General features: G+C 44.7%; 2 long non-coding RNA genes across 2 annotated transcripts; both read left to right on the plus strand.

The window, feature by feature from the left end:
* Positions 1-2,481: 2,481 nt before the first annotated feature.
* On the plus strand, positions 2,482-3,932 carry LOC131104404 (uncharacterized). Its single transcript, XR_013629870.1, has 6 exons — positions 2,482-2,543; positions 2,642-2,669; positions 2,747-2,829; positions 2,935-3,063; positions 3,627-3,729; positions 3,813-3,932. It is a non-coding gene; the product is annotated as an uncharacterized LOC131104404 (long non-coding RNA).
* Positions 3,933-15,115: 11,183 nt separating this feature from the next.
* Positions 15,116-16,195, plus strand: LOC131104580 (uncharacterized). Its single transcript, XR_013629851.1, has 4 exons — positions 15,116-15,203; positions 15,512-15,640; positions 15,832-15,934; positions 16,019-16,195. It is a non-coding gene; the product is annotated as an uncharacterized LOC131104580 (long non-coding RNA).
* The last annotated feature ends 5,289 nt before the right edge of the window (positions 16,196-21,484 follow it).

Raw genomic sequence — 21,484 nt, forward strand, 5'->3', positions numbered from 1 at the left:
TCGGGTCTTCTAGTTGTGAGGCCTGCGCGCTAACCACTCGTACGCCGTGCAGCCCATGATAAAGTATTACTTATTTTCCTTCATGTTTACTTGTGTGAGAGAGAACTGAATAGCATCCTGTCTGCTGTCAGAACTCAGTCAGGATGCATTCATGGTCTCACACAAAGTTGGATTTTTTTAAACTCATTACAAACACATGCATTTTCCCCACTCGGGTGTTAAAAAATATTCAAACATTGCAAAGGGAGCCACAACAAAGAAGCTGAAGAGCCACATGCGGCTCTGGAGCCGCAGGTTGCTGACCCCTGGCCTAGAACAACTAAAGGTACAGACCTGGGTGCAGTCTTAAGACCAGTTGACAAATTGCTACAGTATGCTTTATGCACGTTTGGACATGAATGAGGTTTTCAGGAGAGCTATAATATGCAAATGCAAGATGGGGAGTGACACAAAAATATTAAAAAAATACTAATAAACTGAAATTGGTAATTTTTCACCTGATCAAGTTTAAGACCACAGGCTATAAAAGCCAAAATCTGCTCAAAATTCTGGTCAACTTTTGATCCTTGTTTTCAACTTTATTTGTTGTTTTCAATAAATGACTTTTGTGGAAAAACCTGCTAGCCCCGTCATTAGTCCCCATCACATGGGATGAAATGGAACTGGCCTCTTTGCAATTTGGGTGATTTTTAATCCTTATGACGCAAGTCACCTCCTTCTTTTGATGTTTAATGGGTTGGTATGTCACCAGTCTTGTATGGCCATCCCACCTGTACTACATAGGTTGAGATCCTTTTTTTTGTTGAAGGTAAAGTCAGGGTTATTTTTTGGTATGATTGCTGAGATTTCATTTTAGAATGTTTTTATTTTTCAGGATTCTCCCCATCAAATCCCAGTTACAGGTTGATGATTATTGTTTTGTAGCTGTGTAGATACATTTTTGTCACGCAGCAGAGAATCTGTTTTGTTTGTTTGGTTGACGAGTTGCAAGTCAAGTCCAACTTTATTCATATCCTGCATTTAAAATAACCACAGAAAAGGCTTTGTCCCCTCTAGTGAGTCTAGAGCAAGGCAGTGCCGTCAATAGGTCTATTTTAGGGGGGCTTCAGGAGTGTCACGGCACTCGGCCCTTAAAATGTTCTTAAGATCCCCTGAATAATTTGATATTTTTTATTGATTTTTTTTTACAAAAAAAATCTCTGACAAATTTCATATAATAAGACAAAAGCATGCTAATAAGCAAGCCAATAAGCAGGCTAATACTAGCCTACTACTACTAGTAGTAGTAGTAATAATCAGAAGAAGAATAATGATGATAGTAATAACAATAGGCTAATTAATAATATAATAAAGATTATTAAACAATTGATCTCTGTCCACTGGACAGAATGGTTGCAGAGCTTGAGCAGTGGTTTTGCAGTATACGTAGATTGTGTGTACTAAATTTAATGGTGGCCTAAAACAATTTAGTATCTCTACTAAATCTGTCCAAAAGTGGAAAAGTTATATCCCTGTTCTTGTTCATTATTTGTGTTTTGGATTTTTTTGAACGTCCACTACATTAATTCATATCCTGTGCATCTCCAAGGAGCTAACCCCCCCTTGTCCTCAGCACCTAGTGACGCCCCTGGAGCAGGGGACAGGAGCATCTGCACACCTCTGGGCCCTACCTGGGGAGAGAGGCAGATAAGTGGACCAGTCCATGTAAGCATCTAAAAACCAGCAGCAGAACTTCCAAATTGTCCATAGGTATGACTGTGAGTGGGAATGGTTGTTTGTCTATATGTGCCCTGTGATTGGCTGGCCACCAGTCTCACCTGAAGATAGCTGGGATAGGCTCCAATATACTCCCACCCTAGTGAGGATAAGCATCATAGAAGATGGATGGATGGATGTTTTTTAGGAGGTATGTACATGGCTTCAGGTCAAATGTCTGAAGGGGAACGTGACTGTGAACAGTTTGGGATCCACTGAGCTGGTCCATTTGGGGCCAAAGCGGTTGGTTCGGTTCGGCTGCCCCCAACTTTGACTGTGGTTGTCAGAAGTTGTCGTTTGCCATTGAAACAAAGCCAAGCAGCTAGCAACACACCCAGCCGGATGGTCTGGAATCATCGTACTCTCAGGCCAGCTTGGTTTTCAACTCTTTGTTTTAGTTACCTGGATTTCCCTGACACCTTTCACCAACTTGGATCAGCTGATGTGGATTCCCAGTCCCTCGGTAACCGTCACGTTTATCTGTTTTCAAGAAAATCAGGACTCACGGATTGTGTCAGTGTTGTATGATGCGTCATGTGACACTAATATGAGTGAAATAGTCAACATTCCAAAGCTGTCCAGCTAGCATATAAAAGGATGGCTTTTGCTGTCCACAGCATTCGACATCAGCGCTGCAAAGGTAACATAACAACTTTACATGCTACTTTTCTAACTCCTTTTTTCATACATTTTTCATAAAACCGTATTTCTTCATTATTGCACAGATGGCATTTACTATTAGTGTGTTCTTCATCCTTTGTGGGATCAGTGGACTCCTGACCGGAGCCGTAAGTCCAGTTCTTACCTGCCGGCGTGTTGATAAAAACGTCATCCAGGCTATGCTAGTTGCGTACTGATGTGAACAAAGTGTTTTTCTTCTTCACAGTGGTGTGGGTCTTGCTACGAGGAGAAAGGTCGGTAGCTAGGACTAAATGAGACTTTTTCAAGTGAACAATTTCTTACTTGATGCTTTTTCTCCCTGATGTAAAAGGATGCTGTCCTCAGGGATGGACCCAGTTGGACGATCACTGTTACATCTTCCAATATGATGAAAGGACTTTTGGCGATGCAGAGGTAGGCAACAATTTCACACGGTCGTTGTCATGTAGCTCTAAACCATTGGTTCAGTGATCCATCTCTTCGTATTCGTGTTTATTTTCAACCTCTTTCTCCCATCAGAGTGTTTGCAAACTTCTTGGTGGGAATCTGGCCTCCATCCACAGTTACCTGGAAAATGTGGTTGTTGCGGGACTGATTAGAGAAGGCGGTGGAGACGTTGCCTGGATTGGACTGTATGATGCCATTGAGGTGATCCCAAACTGTCTGATGTGGGGTCGTGTTAACTCATTCATAGCAAAGAAGTTCTTACACTGTAGCTTCTTCTAAATCTGAAGACTCGATCTGAAAGAGGCAAAAAGAGGTGATGATGCAACGCCACACAATGGATGTCACGTTTTAAGCCATCCAAACAGCCACATGGCAAGGTGCCCTGTTTGAAAAGAACATGGCATGGATCATACAAGAAAGACACACGACAGCCAGGAGAGAAGAAAAAGTAGAAAGCATGGAGGAGAAGACTAGCATTGAAGGGAAATTTTAGCGCGTACGCACACACATGCACATACGCAGTTTATTTCCAAATGTGAAAAATAGTCAAATACAACAGCCCTGCTGTTGTAGCTGTCAAAAAAATGGTGTCCAAGTGAAAGTTACTCTTGAAATGTAGCTTTTCACAAAAAGCTTTATGGGAAACGATATTCTCCTGAAACATATCTATTTTCTACTGAAGAAAATGGCACGTTCCGAGCTAACGAATACAGCCATCGTTAAAATCCTCTAAAATGTTGGCTTGATGTGACTTTGTCTTCCAGAGAGGAAACTTGGTTTGGAGTGATGGCACATGCTTTGATTTCACCAACTTTGCTGTCGGAGAGCCTGACGGAACGGGTGCCTGTTTTGAACTTGTTGCATCTGGTATGAGTACAATCTTTGACTTCAGCTTGATGAAATACCGACTGTGGTATCATAGTGCATTCGTTTTCTTGTCTTCTTTACAGAGGGGAGTTTTCGTGATGAGAACTGCACCTTTTACCACCCCTATGTTTGCATCAGAGATACCGACTACTGTGGACACCACTAATCACACCTCATTGTCACCAGTCAGTCAAAAATCTCAGATCTAAATAAAGGACTCTGCATCAAAAATGTGTCTTATTTCAAATTTGGAGGATATCAGTCAGCCATAGAACCTACCTTACCGTACGCCATTATTCCATATTTTACCTTCCCATAACGCAAGTATGGAATTGGATTTGATCCATTTCCAGGTGTGGAAAAGTATGCAAAATGGAAACTAAATACTGATGTTTCCAAGACTGTTACCACTGTTGTGATTTCTAAAAGACACAATTGTGTATAACTAAAAGAAAATACAATGGTGCCCCTAACCCTTTGTGTGAACTACATGAACTGGAAATATTTCCTGGTAATGATATGGTGAGATGATTGCATACATATTCAGAATAATGACAACAAAGCATTAATATTAGATATAAAGTCTAGGCATCCTTCCGTCTTCGTGAGACGATGGAATAGTTCCGCAGAGATGGGAGGTCAGAGGCAACGGCGGGAGTGGCTGAACAGTCCCACCCTTGAGTGGCATTTTCCGCAGACGAATGTTGATTGTTGTTGCGGCTGGCACTCTCTCTGCTTCCGCCTTCTTCTCTTCTCAGCCAAAGCTGCATTTCTGACATCCTCAGCCACCTTTACGCCAGATTTAACAGTTAATTGCCAGGAGGACCAGTCCTCAGCAAGGCTCTCCCAGGAGGAGACGTCAATGTTGCACTGCTTCATGTCTCTTTTGCAGACATCTTTGAAGCGGAGATGGGGGCGCCCAATGGGTCGTGCGCCCTCAGCGAATTCTCTATAAAGGATGTCCTTTGGAATCCGACCTACATCCATCTTGCGCACGTGGCCGAGCCAGTGCAAGTGTCTCTCCCTCAAGATGGCCATTAGATATACGTATAATATACAGTATATAGTATATAATATTATATAATAATGTTTTCAAGCCTGATTTGAAAGAGCTGACACTCACGTCAGGTGTTCCAAAGGTGAGGACCAGAACAACTGAGCTGCTTGACTTTGTTTGGTTGTGATTCAGGGAACACCCTGTAGACCTGTTCCTGATGACCTGAGAGGTCTGGGTACTTCATATGGAGTCAATAAACCCTAGACCATCTAATACTTTGCAAACCAACAGTAAGATCTAAAGTCTATTCTTTGACTCACAGGAAGCCAAGGTAGCGATCTGAGGGCTGATCTGAATGCATGAACAAGTTTTCCCATGTCGGCTTTGGACAGACATCCCTGGATTGGGATGTTATTAGTCAGGTGGTAGTCGGCTGATTTGCTCATTTGCATTAAATGGCTGTTAAACCTCAGGTCGGGATCAATAATTACACCAAGATTTCTTGCTTTATCTATTGTTGTCAGTGACATGGACATCAGTTGAGCAAAGCTGTTCATTTTTGGGGCCACTTCTGTCTTATTTGCAATAAGCTGAAGAAAATGTATTGACTTGATGAATGCACTCACTCAGTGAGTGTAAGGGATTGTGGTCATATGATGACACAGCAACATAAAGTTGTGTATCATCTGTACAAGTGTGGTAAGAAATATTGTGCTGCTCCATAAGCTGAGCTCGGGGCAACATGTAGATATTGAAAAGAAGTGGTCCAAGAATGGACCCTTGTGGCACCCCACGCATCATCTTTTTCTTCTAAATAGGATTTGAACCAGTGTAGTACAGTCCTGCCCACTTTTCCAGTCTGTCAAAAAGTATGTCATGATCAACTGTATCAAAGGCAGCACTGAGATCTAATGAGATCTAATGGGATCTAATGAGATCTAATGGGATCTAATGGGATCTAATGAGATCTAACGAGATCTAATGATACTAGTACCGACATCATTCAGATGTAGGTCATTTAAAACTTTGATAAGTACTCTCAGTGCTGTGGCGTGGACGAAACCCGGACTGAGCAGACTGCATGAAAACGATCGTTCTGCATCATGAAAGCATGTGTTTGTTGAAAAACAACCCTTTCAATCATTTTTCCAAAAAAGGGAAGATTTGATATTGGCCTGAAGCATCCAGATGCGTCTCTTTTAGGAGAGATTTTATTACTGCAGTTTCCAAGGCCTGGTGAAAATAACCGGTCTGAAGAGACTTTATTATATAATATATATAATATTTATTATTTGCGACACATCCGGAGTTATGCAATTAAAAACATTGTTTTGTTTTTTTTTTGTTGGCAGAGTATCGAGGCAGCGTGTTGTGGCGTTTAACTGTGATACAGTTTCTGTCAGCCTTGTATGGTCTGATTAATCTTGATTAACTGGTGAACAAGAAGGCACAGATGGACGTTTGAGCTGTACACTGTTTGTACAATATTTATACACTGTTACACTATCTCAACCCAAAGGCGGAAATAGTGCTTTAGTTTTATGTATTTGAGTTCAGCTCATAAAAAATGGGTAAATAAAAATGAACAAATGAACAAATGAATGCAAGGTGCCTTTGCAGCTTTGAAATCTATGAAAATCTATGAAAATGTGTGTGGAATTTATTTTCAGGCTACATCTACTGCTCCAAATACAAATAAATGGACGGCTTTGTCATGATTAGCATTTGGATTAGCGCCACAAAGTACACTAGTGTGGGATTTTTTGCTCTCTGGTTTAAACGGCAAGCAAATTGGCCCCATTGATGACACACCCAGGATAATGATCTGGGGCCATCAGTCTCTGTGCTTATTTTACTTTGCTTTTGTGAACTAGGCTGACCATATTTTTAAAAGCAGGTCACTCAGCCTGGGAAAGAGATACTCCAAGATTATTATTGGGAAAACCGGCCAGTAAGACATATTTTCAATCTTACTGGACAAATATGGTCTAATACTGTCTAAGCTATGTTAGCAAATCCAGCCCCAACACAAATAGCTTTCACAATCTTGCTGATGTAATGACAGAAGTAAGAATCTCAGGGTACCTCATCATGTGATATCATTGCAATATATGGCTCACCATAACTTCTGGTTACAACATAAACAGGATGTTATTACAGGTGATGCTATTGTAACACATCTGGTGTCTCTCAAGTACATCATGTCTGCTAAGCATAAAAAAATATGTAGTGTAGAACTCATCGGAAAATTCCACAATTTTTCTTTTTCTGCGACTTCGGCTCAGTTTTCTGCCACAAGGAGCCTCTCCTGGATGACCTGCAAGATGCTGATTCGATTCAATGGGGCGGAATGGTGAATGAAGTGTACAGCAGCTATATATTTTATTCTTCAAAAAGTGAAACAAGAAGTTAAAAACCAAGCGAGTCCAACTGGTCTGATTCATCACTGTCGGTCAGTTCATCAATAGCGACGTTGATAGTGAAAGAGACGCCTCATGCGTCAGAGGACAAGGTGCCCAGACGAGAGTTAGGACACCGCATTGGACGAAGAGATTGCAACAGGCTGCCATAGAGCTATCAGCTCAGGTATCGGCTGTGGTGATCGGCCTTCAAAGGCATTTATCAGCATTTGCCAATCTTGTGATATTTCATGGAAATTGGCAGATACGGATTGGTGGTACGAAGCACAAACAGACCTTTCACAGACCCCAGATCTTTCCTCAAGCATTATGGAGGCAAATATCCATCTTTCTTTCTGTCCATTTATCCAAGAGTGAGAGCAAGCACTTGAGAGGAGACACATGAGATGAGGTAGCAGGTAAAATGATGCCAAACAACAAGAGCTCCATCCTAGTACAGATCCTAGTACATCCTAGTACAGGTCCTAGTACAGAACCTGGTACATCCCTGTAGAGATCCTAGTACAGATCCTAGCACATCCAAGTACATATCCTAATACAGCTCCTAGTACAGCTCCTAGCACAGATCCTAGCACATCGTAGTACATATCCTAGCACAGATCCTAGTACAGAGCCTAGCAAAGATCCTCGTACAGATCCTAGCACAGATCCTAGTACAGATCCTAGCACATCCTAGGACAGCTCCTAGTACATCCTAGTACAGTCCGAGTACATCCTAGTACAGGTCCTAGTACATCCTAGTACAGTTCCTACCACATCCTTGTACAGGTCCTAGTACATATCCTAGTACAGATCCTAGTACAGATCCTAGTACAGATCCTAGTATATCCTCGTACAGATCGTAGTACAGATCAGAGTACAGATCCCAACACATCAGAGTACAGATCCTAGTACAGATCCTAGTATATCCTAGTACAGATCGTAGTACAGATCAGAGTATAGATCCCAGCACATCCGATATCAGTATCACAAGACACCAAGATCCCTGACTCACAAGTTGACTTTTCTGTAACTAATTAAAACAAAAAAAACAGCCTAATCGTCCTCATTTGTGACAACCTGGCAAATACTCAAAAAACTAATTTCCCTGATGCCATCGCCAGCATGGATCAGCTGATGCCAATTAGCAGCCACCACCCAGGTGTCTACGTAACCTTCACGTTTATTTCTTTGACCCAATGCGTCAGTGCTGTATGATGTGTCATGTGACCCTAATATGAGTGAAATAGTCAACATTCCAGGAGTCAAACTAGCATATAAAAGGATGGCTTTTGCTGTCCTCGGCATCGAGCATCAACGCTGCAAAGGTAACATAACAACTTTACATCCGACTTTCTTACCTCCATTTCCGGTCACATAAGACAGTATTTGTCTATCATCGCACAGATGGCATTTACTCTTGTCATGTTCTTCGGCCTTTGTGGGATCAGTGGACTGTTGACTGGAGCCGTAAGTCCAAATCTCCCTGCTGGCGTGTAGCTTCTCAGTTATCCAGGTTATGGTAACTGGCATGTGCTTTCTTCTCCACAGTGGTCTTGGCCTCATCATGATCATCATGACATAGGTTGGTAGCTGTGACTAGCGTACTATAAATGACATATGTTATTGCTGTCTTTTGGACCATATGTCTAAATGGTGTTGCAGATGGCTGCTGTCCTCAGGGCTGGACTCAGGTGGATGATCACTGTTACATCTTCCAATCTGAAATCAGGACTTTTGCAGATGCAGAGGTAGGCAACAATTTCACACAGTCGTGATGTCCAGTCGTACCTCACCACATGGAGTTAAGCATTGGCAAGCTTAAAATACAAGAAGAAGCTGCTTGAAAATAGTGGCTGTCAGTCATTTGGGGAATCTGTATTTACAAGATTGGAGACAGGTTTTCTTTGCCGGAGTTCCATAAATATTCCATTTATAAATCAGGAATCCTACTTCACGGAAATTCCTTTATCACAGATGAACCGTGATAAAGGAGGGAGTAGTGTAGCTCTGAAACATCTGACTGATCATCGTTTTTTCACTCCGTTTCTCCCATTAGAGTGTTTGCAACGCTCTTGGCGGGAACCTGGCCTCCATCCACAGTTACCTGGAAAATCTGGCTGTTGCGGGACTGATTAAAGAAGGGGGTGCGGACTATGCTTGGATTGGACTCCATGATGCCATTAAGGTGAAGCATTCCTATTTTTAACAACCCGACTTTGTCCTCCTACATTAACATCTAATCTGACCTCAAACGTCAGCATTATTTCATGATGCTGTAGGACCAGTAAGTCATGTTTCAACATCAGCCATATGGACCATGTTGTGCTGTTGTGTCATCTTTAGAGAAACTTGTTCAAATGTGACTTTGTCTTCCAGAAAGGCGACTATATTTGGACTGATGGCACCAACGTTGAATTCCTCAACTTTGCTCCCGCAGAGCCTAACGGCACTGGTGCCTGTGTTGAGCTTTACGTAGCTGGTATGAGTACAATCCTTCAGTTCAGCTCATTGACTTACGGAACGTGGCATCATAGTGCATTGGTTTTCTGGTCTTTTTTCACAGATTTTACATTTTTTGATGAAGACTGCACCATATTCCACCCGTATGTTTGCACCAGCGAGACCTACTGTGGCCACCACTAATCAGACCTCCTACCAGCATCTTCTGGAACAATGTCTTTCATTGACCACCATGACTCCACTCAGTCCATATCAAACTTTACTGGTGTCTTTGTAACTCTGGGTTTACTATCACGTGTTCTTCATGTCTTCTACACTGTTCAGTCATTGGCAGCAGTCGGTCAAACACATTGGAAACCTCAAAGATGATCTCTCTACTAAAGAAAACTGAAATAAAAAAAATGGTCTGCAGTAAAAATGTGTCTTGTTTGAGTATTTCTGTCCTCAACATTCATTTTCAAACCTGGAATGAATATTGATCAGTCAAAGAAAGAACAGTATACAGTGGGGATATACAGTAGTTGCACACTACAAGTGGCCTCTACTAGTTTAGGAAGTACGACTTGCTTTCACGACTCCATAACTCCAAACATCAACCTTGTTCTTAAGATTGGCAGCACGACAATGCCCCCCTCATTCTTCAGCCATCCTTTCAATCTCCAAGACTCTCACTCATTTCTACGTTCATCAGTTCTTGGGAGTATTTGTTTTTTCCCCTCACATGATCCCATTCCCATCGCCATTCGTGATCCCACCAGCCTGCTGCACACCTTTCCCAACATGACCTCTCTATTTGGCCAGGCTATGAAGGTTCTTTTCTCCTTCTTTGTTGTCTGGTCTCCGCTACAACCCATCTAAGACAATTGATTTAGCTTTTAATTCCTCTTGCAAGCCCGATTCTTCTTCGGTCAACTTTTTCCAGCTCTCTATTCTTGGACCTCTTTGGCCCACCATCACGTGTCCAAATATTGTCTTCTCCTAGATGATGCACCCAACACCTTTTTTCCTTTTTCCCTGGTTACTTTTGTCGTGATTGCACAATCATTCCGCAGATCCTCGTTACCATCAAGACTCAACTTCTTTCCGAAGTCCTCACAGCAGTTATTTTTCCTCAAGTTCCACCATTTGGCCCCCTCTTCTGTCTTCCTTCATCTGTCTTCCCATTCCCAGCCTGCAGGTGATGAGAAAACTACTGCAAAATAGATCTACTGGCTGGTCTGATATGCTCTCTGTTGTCTCAAGCTGTCTTACGGCTATCAGAGAAACAGTCCATCAACCATCCCTGATCAAACGGTAAGCATTATAACCCCCACATACCCGGTTATGCTCGGCCCATCCCTTTGCTAATGTAGTCCTCATCTTAAGCTACAGTATGTGGGAAAAAGACAACGTTCACGGAAACAGTCTCTTCCATTGAAGCCTCTCCACCATCATTGGCTAAAGACCTCACATACAAGACTGTAGACCGACATGAGTCTGGAATAGTCTACAAGACCATGAACAAAAAACTTGTTGAGAAAGACACCGCTGTGTCTGGACCACTGAAGAACGGAAGAAATACATGGTAACAGCCATTGCCCTCGCTCTAGACCTCCATTCAAAAGTTCAGCTGGTACCATCAGAAAGACTTTGATGGCGGATTGGTCTCAGTGGCCCCAAATTCCCTGAATCTGATGGTCAGAAGTTGGTATTTCTGCAACTCCTTAAAGGAAACAACTGTGACTAAATGATTTTTGTTTCTGTTTATGTCCTACCTAAAACAACAATTGTGTTGCAGCTCGTTGCTTTCCAAAGGGCTGGACTCAGTTGATCACTGAAATTTCATGAACTTCTCCCAACCATCTAAGAACAGTTTGGTGACAACCAATGATCCCTTGGGGTCCCTTTGGGGACTTGTGGTCAGTCTTCAAGAAGGGGGTGGAAAAAAGAAAAACCTGCAGATTCTGACAAACTCCAAGCATTGATGATGCAAGGATGGGCTGCCATCAGTCAGGATGAGGACCAGAACAGTAAATCAGTAAAACAGTAAAGGCATAAGCATGCCATGCTGAATTGAAAGAGAAAGGGCAATACTGCAAATACTAACTTTTTACTTCAACTTAATGTATCTGAGAATACACGCCTTTGACACAAATGAAATGCTTGTCAGGATTCTTCAATATTTCACATCTGACAAAAATATCGTAAACACTGTGTCATTCTCAAAACATTTGGCCATGACTGTGAGTCCATCTTTTTCATGTCTCAAATGGCTTATTTTGTGTCTGGAACCCATTCACGACAATAAACAGGGGGTTACTGTGCACACATGATTACCTCATACGTGAAGGTCTTGGCATTCTTCATCAGCGCTGCCAGCTCATGGATCTTGTTCGGGAGGGAATTTATCAAGGTACCAAAAGATGGCCTACAGAGAACACCAAAAGGCCTGTTCCAAAGCCCTTAAAGATGCACGGTCGAAGTTCTATTCCAGAATCATCGGTAACAGCCCCAGCAATTCCAAACATCTCTTTCCCACTATACACAATCTCCTTGAACCCCAAACCCAGATACACAGAGAGAACACAGAGAAGCAGTGCTATGACTTCATGTCTTTCTTCAGAAGTAAGGTTGATGGCATTCGCTCTCTCCTCCCTGGCTCCTCTACTCTCCCTGCTCCAGCTGTCGTCCCGCAGCTTGAAGTCTCCCAGCCTCTCTGCTGTTTCTTCAACACCTCACAGCAAGAGGTGGAGCGCATCATCGGGAGGATGAAGAGCTCCACCTGTGCCCTGTATCCCTTCCCCACAGCCCTGGTGAAGGCTAAGATCGGTGCCATTGGTCCCCTGATCACCAATGTCATAAACCTCTCCCTACAGGCTGGCCATGTTCCGCCAGCTCTCAAATCCGGTATCATTACTCCCCTCCTGAAGAGGCCAACTCCGGACCCAGAAGCCCTCGGTAGCTACAGGCCTATCTCCAAGGTGCTGGAGAAAGTAGTTGCTACAAAGCTCCAAATCCACCTCAATGAAAACAACATCTTTGAGAAGTTCCAGTCTAGGTTTCGGTCAGCTCACAGCACTGAGACAGCCCTAGTAAGGGTCACTAATGACCTGCTGATGGCGGCAGATGCTGGATGTCCATCCCTTCTCGTCCTCCTCGACCTATCGGCAGCGTTTGACACAATCGACCACGCTATCCTCCTGGATCGTCTGCACTCCACCGTTGGTCTCTGTGACCTGGCCCTGAGCTGGTTCCAGTCCTATTTGGCTGGACGGACTGACTGCGTCTCCCTTGGAGGCACTAAATCACCAACCCAGCCTGTCTCCTGTGGTGTCCCACAGGGATCCGTCCTTGGCCGCCTCTTATTCACCTATACATGCTCCCCCTTGGCCGTGTCATCAGCAGGCACGGCGTGTCATTTCACTGCTATGCTGATGACACGCAGCTCTACATCAGGACAGATAGATATATAGATATACGGGGGTCTTTGCTTCTTCTGTCCCAGCCGGAGAGGTCCTGTGTCAGTGGTCGGGCCTGGGGTGCCTGGGGCGTGCCGGGTTCTGCTTCCTGGGGGGAGTGTGGGGGCAGCGCCTCCGGCCGTGGGCAGGCTCCTTTCCGGTCGGCGTGGGTGCCCTTGTGCCCGCTAGTGTGTGGCCCTCGATACCCTTCTGCCCTAGTGGGGTATGGTCTCCCGCCGGTCTCGGGGGTGTGGCTCTCCTCCAGCCTGCTGGCGCCCTGTTGCTGGTCGGGATTGCTCCTCCATGGCCCCTTGCTGGCCCCTTCGGGGGGATGCTTCAGGGGCGGGGTCTTGGGGAGTCGGCCCTTGTTTTGCTCGCACCCACGGGGCCGGTGGATCTCTGGCGGTGAGAGCTTGACCAGACTGCGCGGGGTTTACTCGGTGGTAGAAGGCAGTCCCAATTACAATTACACATTCACACACACGCATTCACACATAAGAACACATTTACGCACACATATATGAATATGCACATCAACAGAAGCTCACAGCACATGGGTGCTTCTCTACACAATCTACCATCTTATCCTTGATGTCTTTATGCTATTGCTATGCTATTATTACAGTAATAATGATGTCAAGCAGTGAGATTTTAATTACTGCAACTGTATTGCTGTAATTGTGTTTACTATCACGGTTCATGTCTTCATTGTTACTATTGCCACTGGTAAGTTGGACTGTTTCATTCCAGTGATATCATCTCCATTGTGGCCCTTAGTCATCATTAACATGTAACTGATGGAGTCCTGTTTGTCACTGTTGTTGTTCAATTCTTGTTGCTGCTGCTTTTGTCTTTCCCTCTACAGTCTCACCACCACCTTCTTCTGTATGTGTTTCTTCTTGCTCCGATCCGGCCGCTCCAAATTCGCATTAAAAAAACATCAAATAACGGCAAAAAAATTGTCACAGTACAGGGAAGTTGTAGCTTACACCTTTCCTGACAGGGCAAATCTGTTTAGGATGTAAGAGCATTTAGATCAACAATACTATCTGCCCCAATGACAATAAACAGGGGGTTACTGTGCACACATGATTACCTCATACGTGAAGGTCTTGGCATTCTTCATCAGCGCTGCCAGCTCATGGATCTTGTTCGGGAGGGAATTTATCAAAGTACCGAAAGCTTGGATCTCCACAGGTGGGAAGGGAGTGGCTGAAAACCGGCAAAAAAGAGCTACAGAATTTGGAAGAGATGAAAGAAGGTCAAGGGGAGACTTTTGACCATCACCAGCGGAATGTTAAGTGATGAACTCGACAAAGTCCAGGATTAACGACAGAAAACACGGCATCAGGACATCACCAATCTGGGTGAGAGGAAAACTAAATATCACCTGATGCTAATTTAGCCAATTCCGAAGTTGGCATTTCTGTAACTAATTAAAGCAAACGACAGCCTAATCATCCTAATTAATGACACATCCTGGCAAATAGTCTGAAAACATCAAACTGTGTGACCTGCGTAGTTTCCAACTCTGTTTTTGTGATGCTAATTCCCCGCCATCGCCAGCGTGGATCAGCTGATGCCAATTAGCAGCCACCACCCAGGTGTCTACGTAACCTTCACGTTTATTTGTTTGACCCAATGCGTCAGTGCTGTATGATGTGTCATGTGACCCTAATATGAGTGAAATAGTCAACATTCCAGGAGTCAAGCTAGCATATAAAAGGATGGCTTTTGCTGTCCTCGGCATCGAGCATCAGCGCTGCAAAGGTAACATAACAACTTTACATCCGACTTGTCTATCATCGCAAAGATGGCATTTACTCTTGTCGTGTTCTTCGGCCTTTGTGGGATCAGTGGACTGTTGACTGGAGCCGTAAGTCCAAATCTCCCTGCTGGCGTGTAGCTTCTCAGTTATCCAGGTTATGGTAACTGGCATGTGTTTTCTTCTCCACAGTGGTCTTGGCCTCATCATGATCATCATGATCATCATCATCATCATCATGACATAGGTTGGTAGCTGTGACTAGCGTACTATAAATGACATATGTTATTGCTGTCTTTTGGACCATATGTCTAAATGGTGTTGCAGATGGCTGCTGTCCTCAGGGCTGGACTCAGGTGGATGATCACTGTTACATCTTCCAATCTGAAGTCAGGACTTTTGCAGATGCAGAGGTAGGCAACAATTTCACACAGTCGTGATGTCCAGTCGTACCTCACCACATGGAGTTAAGCATTGGCAAGCTTAAAATACAAGAAGAAGCTGCTTGAAAATAGTGGCTGACAGTCATTTGGGGAATCTGTATTTACAAGATTGGAGACAGGTTTTCTTTGCCGGACCTCCAAAAATATTCCATTTATAAATCAGGAATCCTACTTCACGGAAATTCCTTTATCACAGATGAACCGTGATAAAGGAGGGAGTAGTGTAGCTCTGAAACATCTGACTGATCATCGTTTCTTCCCTCCGTTTCTCCCATTAGAGTGTTTGCAACACTCTTGGCGGGAATCTGGCCTCCATCCACAGTTACCTGGAAAATCTGGCTGTTGCGGGACTGATTAAAGAAGGGGGTGCGGACTATGCTTGGATTGGACTCCATGATGCCATTAAGGTGAAGCATTCCTATTTTTAACAACCCGACTTTGTCCTCCTACATTAACATCTAATCTGACCTCAAACGTCAGCATTATTTCATGATGCTGTAGGACCAGTAAGTCATGTTTCAACATCAGCCATATGGACCATGTTGTGCTGTTGTGTCATCTTTAGAGGGACTCGTTCAAATGTGACTTTGTCTTCCAGAAAGGCGACTATATTTGGACTGATGGCACCAACGTTGAATTCCTCAACTTTGCTCCCGCAGAGCCTAACGGCACTGGTGCCTGTGTTGAGCTTTACGTAGCTGGTATGAGTACAATCCTTCAGTTCAGCTCATTGAATTACGGAACGTGGCATCATAGTGCATTGGTTTTCTGGTCTTTTTTCACAGATTTTACATTTTTTGATGAGGACTGCACCATATTCCACCCCTATGTCTGCACCAGCGAGACCTACCACTGTGGCCACCACTAATCAGACCTCCTACCAGCATCTTCTGGAACAATGTCTTTCATTGACCACCATGACTCCACTCAGTCCATATCAAACTTTATTGGTGTCTTTGTAACTCTGGGTTTACTATACGTGTTCTTCATGTCTTCTACACTGTTCAGTCATTGGCAGCAGTCGGTCAAACACATTGGAAACCTCAAAGATGATCTCTCTACTAAAGAAAACTGAAATAAAGAAACCAGTCTGCAGTAAAAATGTGTCTTGTTTGAGTATTTCTGTCCTCAACATTCATTTTCAAACCTGGAATGAATATTGATCAGTCAAAGAAAGAACAGTATACAGTGGGGATATACAGTAGTTGCACACTACAAGTGGCCTCTACTAGTTTAGGATGTACGACTTGCTTCCATGACTCCATAATGCCAAACATCAACCTTGTTCTTAAGATTGGCAGCACGACAATGCCCCCCCCTCCCCCCATTCTTCAGCCATCCTTTCAATCTCCAAGACATTAGTGAATAATCTTGCTAAAAATCCAACTACTGCCTGACCTAAACCCTTCCACACCTCCCATCAGGCCAAACGGCTTCCCGTTACTCATCATATTTAGAGCTGCTCTAACTTCAGCCCTGATGTCGCCTGAACTTCCTGACTGAAAGTCCTCATTTCCAGCAATCACAACCTTCGCCCTCTCAAACTCTCACTCATGTCTATGTTCATCAGTTCTTGGGAGTATTTGTTTTGTCCCCTAGCATGATCCCATTCCCATTTCCATCCATGATCACACCAACCTGCTGCACACCTTTCCCATCACTTATACAGAAGTACAAGCGAAATTGTGCAATCATCCGTCCATACATATACAACATCCTATGCAGTGAGACAAGGGGTGACAGGATGGGATGATTGGGGGAAGAAGGGGGGGGCAACACTAGCAGAGGGGAGGGGAAAAAACAACTCCAAACTAGACTCTTAATGAAGCAGTACTGTGTGGGACTGTTAAAAAAACCTTGGCATACAAGTAAAACACATTGTTCACACACATAGACACAAGACCAGCACCACAAAGGGAAAATAGCAGATATAAGCAGCGGCCAGCCCGGCTACCTGCAGCCACTTACGGCGCAAGCCGTGGTCCCCGTGGGGTTAGTGGCGAAAGCTTTGGATGGAGGGGGGATGTGGGAATGAAGGAGGGTCAGAGCGTCCCGCTGCAGCAATCTCTTGGGAGAAGTTGTTTTCACAACACGACCTTGGTTAGCCGTGGTGGGGACGCCGAAATCCAGATTAAGAATATTCTTTAGGTTAGGTCGGGCAGCCACATTCCAATAGACCGGGACATCCTATTGTCCATTCTGGCCTCCCAATCGATCCAACTGCTTTCTTCACCAAGATGGCATCCTAGTTGTGATTGGCAGTCACAGTCAGTGTGTGAACGGCTTTGCCCACCAAATCATTCACGATGGGCAGCTGTGGGCCAACTCAATTCGCTGCCTTCATCATACGAATTTTGCAATACACCAGGAAAGTGCCCAATCCAATCAGCAACAGACCTGTTATCATGGTCCCGAATAGGTAGACATCTTCAATGTCCTCCACGGAAAGAATCGCCAGGCACATGACCTTCCACTTTCCCCAACTGTCCATCATGTACCCAGCGGTGTACGTTCCGTCAGGGCAGGCAGGTTCCCCCGTACCTGAGCTTCTCATCGATCGTGTCAATTGCGTGGAGAGACCAGTTGATCAATTCCATCATTTAGTTTTTTGGAGAGCAGTGCAGTGAGAGGCTCTTGAGAACGTACGAGACTAGACAAGACAAAGAAGCAAAGCAGGGAAGATAAAAAACTGTATATAAATTATTATTATATATGAAATATTAATAATATTATTATACACACATAACTACTTTTACCAATATATTATTATTATGATCAATTAATATATATCAATATCTCTATATATATTTATATATATCAACTAATAAAATCAACTAGTATTTTTGGTCGTTCACTTTTTTTTACTTTATTTTTAATTTTTTTTAACAAAATATCAACATTAATACAAACAAACTTAAAACAAAAAAGGGGGCCCTGGAGATACACAGTTTACAAGTTAGGATTTCACATTCCTTGTCATGGTGGAATTTGAGTCATTTCCTTGGTTTCTGTCCGTGAACAGTGTCCACTTCACCCATTTTTCTCCACATATGTCTTCTTCAGTCATCAATCTATGTGTTAATAATTCCATATTGTGTATTGTATTCATCACACAAAGCCAGTCCACCAGTACCGGGGATCTTGGATTAAGCCATTTCACTTTTGGCGTCCGTTGGGGTGTCGCTTTTCTCGTGGGCTCTGCCATGTGGTGTCTCTGTCCATCCCTGGCACTTTTGGCTCACGTGCCTTGGGGGCGTGGCTGCCTCATGTGGGTCCCGGTTCTCCTGCGGTCTCTGTGGTGTTGCTTCCAGGGCTTCCATAGTGATGGATGTGTTGCCGGGGCACGGTTCCTGCTGTTCTGGCGGTTGTAGGAGCTGTCTCGAGGTGCATGGCTTGTCCGCGACTCTTGGTGGTCTGGGGGTGGCAGATCTGGTGCAATCTTTAGTGGGCCCCCTGTGTGGGGTGGCCGGAGGCCATTGTTGGGGGGGTTGGCGAGCCGGACTGGTTGCCATGATGGGCCCGGTGGGGCCTGTGGCCCGTCCTGCAGCCCGGGCGGTGCTGGTATTGTGGGTAGGGTGTGTGTGGGCCCCGGGCCTCCCTGCTGCATTGCACCACCTCACTCACATTTAGGACCTTGGAGGGTGATCTGCAATTGGACGTGCCGGGGTTGAGGGGTTTCCTTGCGAATTCTTCTATGCCCTCAGAATTCCTCTGGCTTGGTCACCCTTCTATTTTAAACGCACTTTAGACACTCAGTTCTGGGGGAGGATCTGGGCAGGCATGGGACCCACCATTGCTCAGCTGTCCTCCACTATTAATTACTCCATATGATACATACACAAACATACACCAATCATAGGTCAGCCCTTTGGCGCAGGCCTATTTTTAATTGCACAATGTACACAATACCATCTCATTACACACACAGGCGTGGCGGGCTGGACCGGAGAGCCTTCTGCCTACCCCCGCGATTGGCCCGCTGGCTGCTGGGGCACGATGATATGGTCTGGTCTGCCTAGCCTTCCTGGGGGTCGCTGGGGCTTGCCCTAGGGGCGCGGTTGGCGGTACCTCCCTTGGACTGTCCTGGGTCGCGGGCACCTCTGTGCCCTTGGTGGGGCGTTCAGCAGTCTCCAGGCAGTGGGGTCCATGCTGCTGGTGGCCTGAAGTCTACGGTGGTGGCTTGGGGTTGCTGCGCTGTGGTGGCTGCTGTGAGGACCGGGCTGTGTGTTGGGATGGGGCCTGATCTCGCTCGTGGGGGCGGGGGCCTGGGTGACATGTGGAGGGCATGCGCCTCGGGGTCAGGCCTGCTGGGGGGGGGCCAATGCTCTCCCAGGTGTTTGGGTGTCTGCTACCACTGGTTTTTGTACTCTGCTGCATCGCTTTCCTTGTCTTTGCCCGTCCCCGGTCTGTCTTAGGGCTTCCCGGGGATGGTTCTCTGGTACGTGGGTGGTGCGCTGCTGGTTCTGGGGGTGGAGAGGGGAAGGTTGGGCCTCCCGGTGGATGGTGCGCTCCTATGCTGATACTTGGGGATTTTAATCACTGCAGCCTCAACAAAACTTTGCCAGGCTTCTACCAGCATGTGAAATGTAACACAAGAAACAATAACATCCTCCATAACTGCTATGGCAATGTCAAGGACGCCTATACAGCCAGAGCCAAACCTCCTCTCAGCAATTCTGACCATAGCGTAGTCCATCTGCTACCCACATATAGGACAGTTTTCAAATGCCGCAAACCAGAAATCTGAACTGTCAAGGTGTGGTCAAATGATAAAGTCAAGGAACTGAAAGGATGCTTCCTATGTCCAGACTGGGAGATCTTGACGCTGACATTGACACCACTACAGAATCTATTACTGACTATATCTCCTTTTGTGTAGATTCAATCATACCACAGAAGATTGTTAAGATATATCCAAACAACAAGCCCTACATCACAAGTGGCATCAAGGAGTGTATTAACAGGAAAAAATCTGCCTTCAAACTGAGGAACACAGAAGGAGTCAGAACAGCTCAACAAGACCTCAACCAACAGATGAGAGCTGCTAGGCTGCAGTACAAGGAGTGGGCAGAACAGGATCTGTCCAGGCATAACTCCAAGAGACTGTGGGACTCAATCAGGGGAATGCCAAACATGGAGGCAAAAAGAAGCCTCTATTTGCACACGATGAAACTTTTAAGGCAAATGCACTGAACAATTTTTTCATGCATTTTGAAACTGACAATATCAGAGACTGCAGTGTTGTTTTAGAAAATGTAACTTGTGATGTGAAAGACAGGATTCACATAGATCCACATGCTGTTACCAAGGTTTTTAGATCTATGCACTTGAGAAAAGCGACAGGGCCTGACAACATGACCACTTTTCTTTTAAAAACATTTGCTGAGGAACTGACGCCTTCGTGGCATCAACTATTTCAGCTCTCCATCGACACACAAGTCATACCGGAGATCTGGAAAAAGTCCATTATAGTCCCAGTCCCGAAAACGGCATGTTCTCAGGAGAACAATGATTACAGGCCTGTCGCACCTCAAATGTTTTTAAATCTTTGGAAAGGCTCATGCTAAATGTTCTTCGGGCAATGGTTCAGTCGGAGTTGGATGAGTACCAGTTTGCTTATACAAACAAGCGCAGCACAAGTGATGCTATTTCCACCATAATGCACTTTACACTGAAACACCTTGAGACTCCAGGTGCATTAGCCAGATTGCTCCTTATTGATTTTAGTTCTGCTTTTAACTCCATCCAATCTCACATTCTCCTCAGGAAACTTTCTCAGTTGAATGTAAACCCCTTTTTAATCAGATGGTATCATTCTTTCCTGACTCACAGGCCTCAGCAGGTCAAATTTAACTTTACTCTGTCTGATACAGCAATAAGCAGCACTGGTGCCCCCCAGGGGTGTGTCAGTTCGCCATTCTTGTTTATTCTGTACACCAATGACTGTGTTAGTACTGAGCCAAATCAATATGCGGTGAAGTTTTCTGATGACACTGCTATCCTTAGTCTGCTCACCAAGAATTCCAATGCATCCATCCACAAAGGGGGTGTGAATAGATTTGTGCACTGGTGTGAGGACCAAAAACTTCACAATAACACCTGTAAAACTGTGGAAATGCTGTTTGACCCCAAATCAACTGGTGATCAAAGCCCTGTGACCATACATGGTAACAATACAAAACAGGTGACATCATACAAGTACCTGGGCATTCACATAGACAGTGACCTGAGCTGGCAGACACAAGTAGCCA

This window comes from Doryrhamphus excisus, linkage group LG15 (assembly GCF_037039965.1).
Source record: "Doryrhamphus excisus strain RoL-2023G ecotype Guam linkage group LG15, RoL_Dexc_Guam_v1.1, whole genome shotgun sequence".
Lineage (NCBI taxonomy): Eukaryota > Metazoa > Chordata > Actinopteri > Syngnathiformes > Syngnathidae > Doryrhamphus > Doryrhamphus excisus.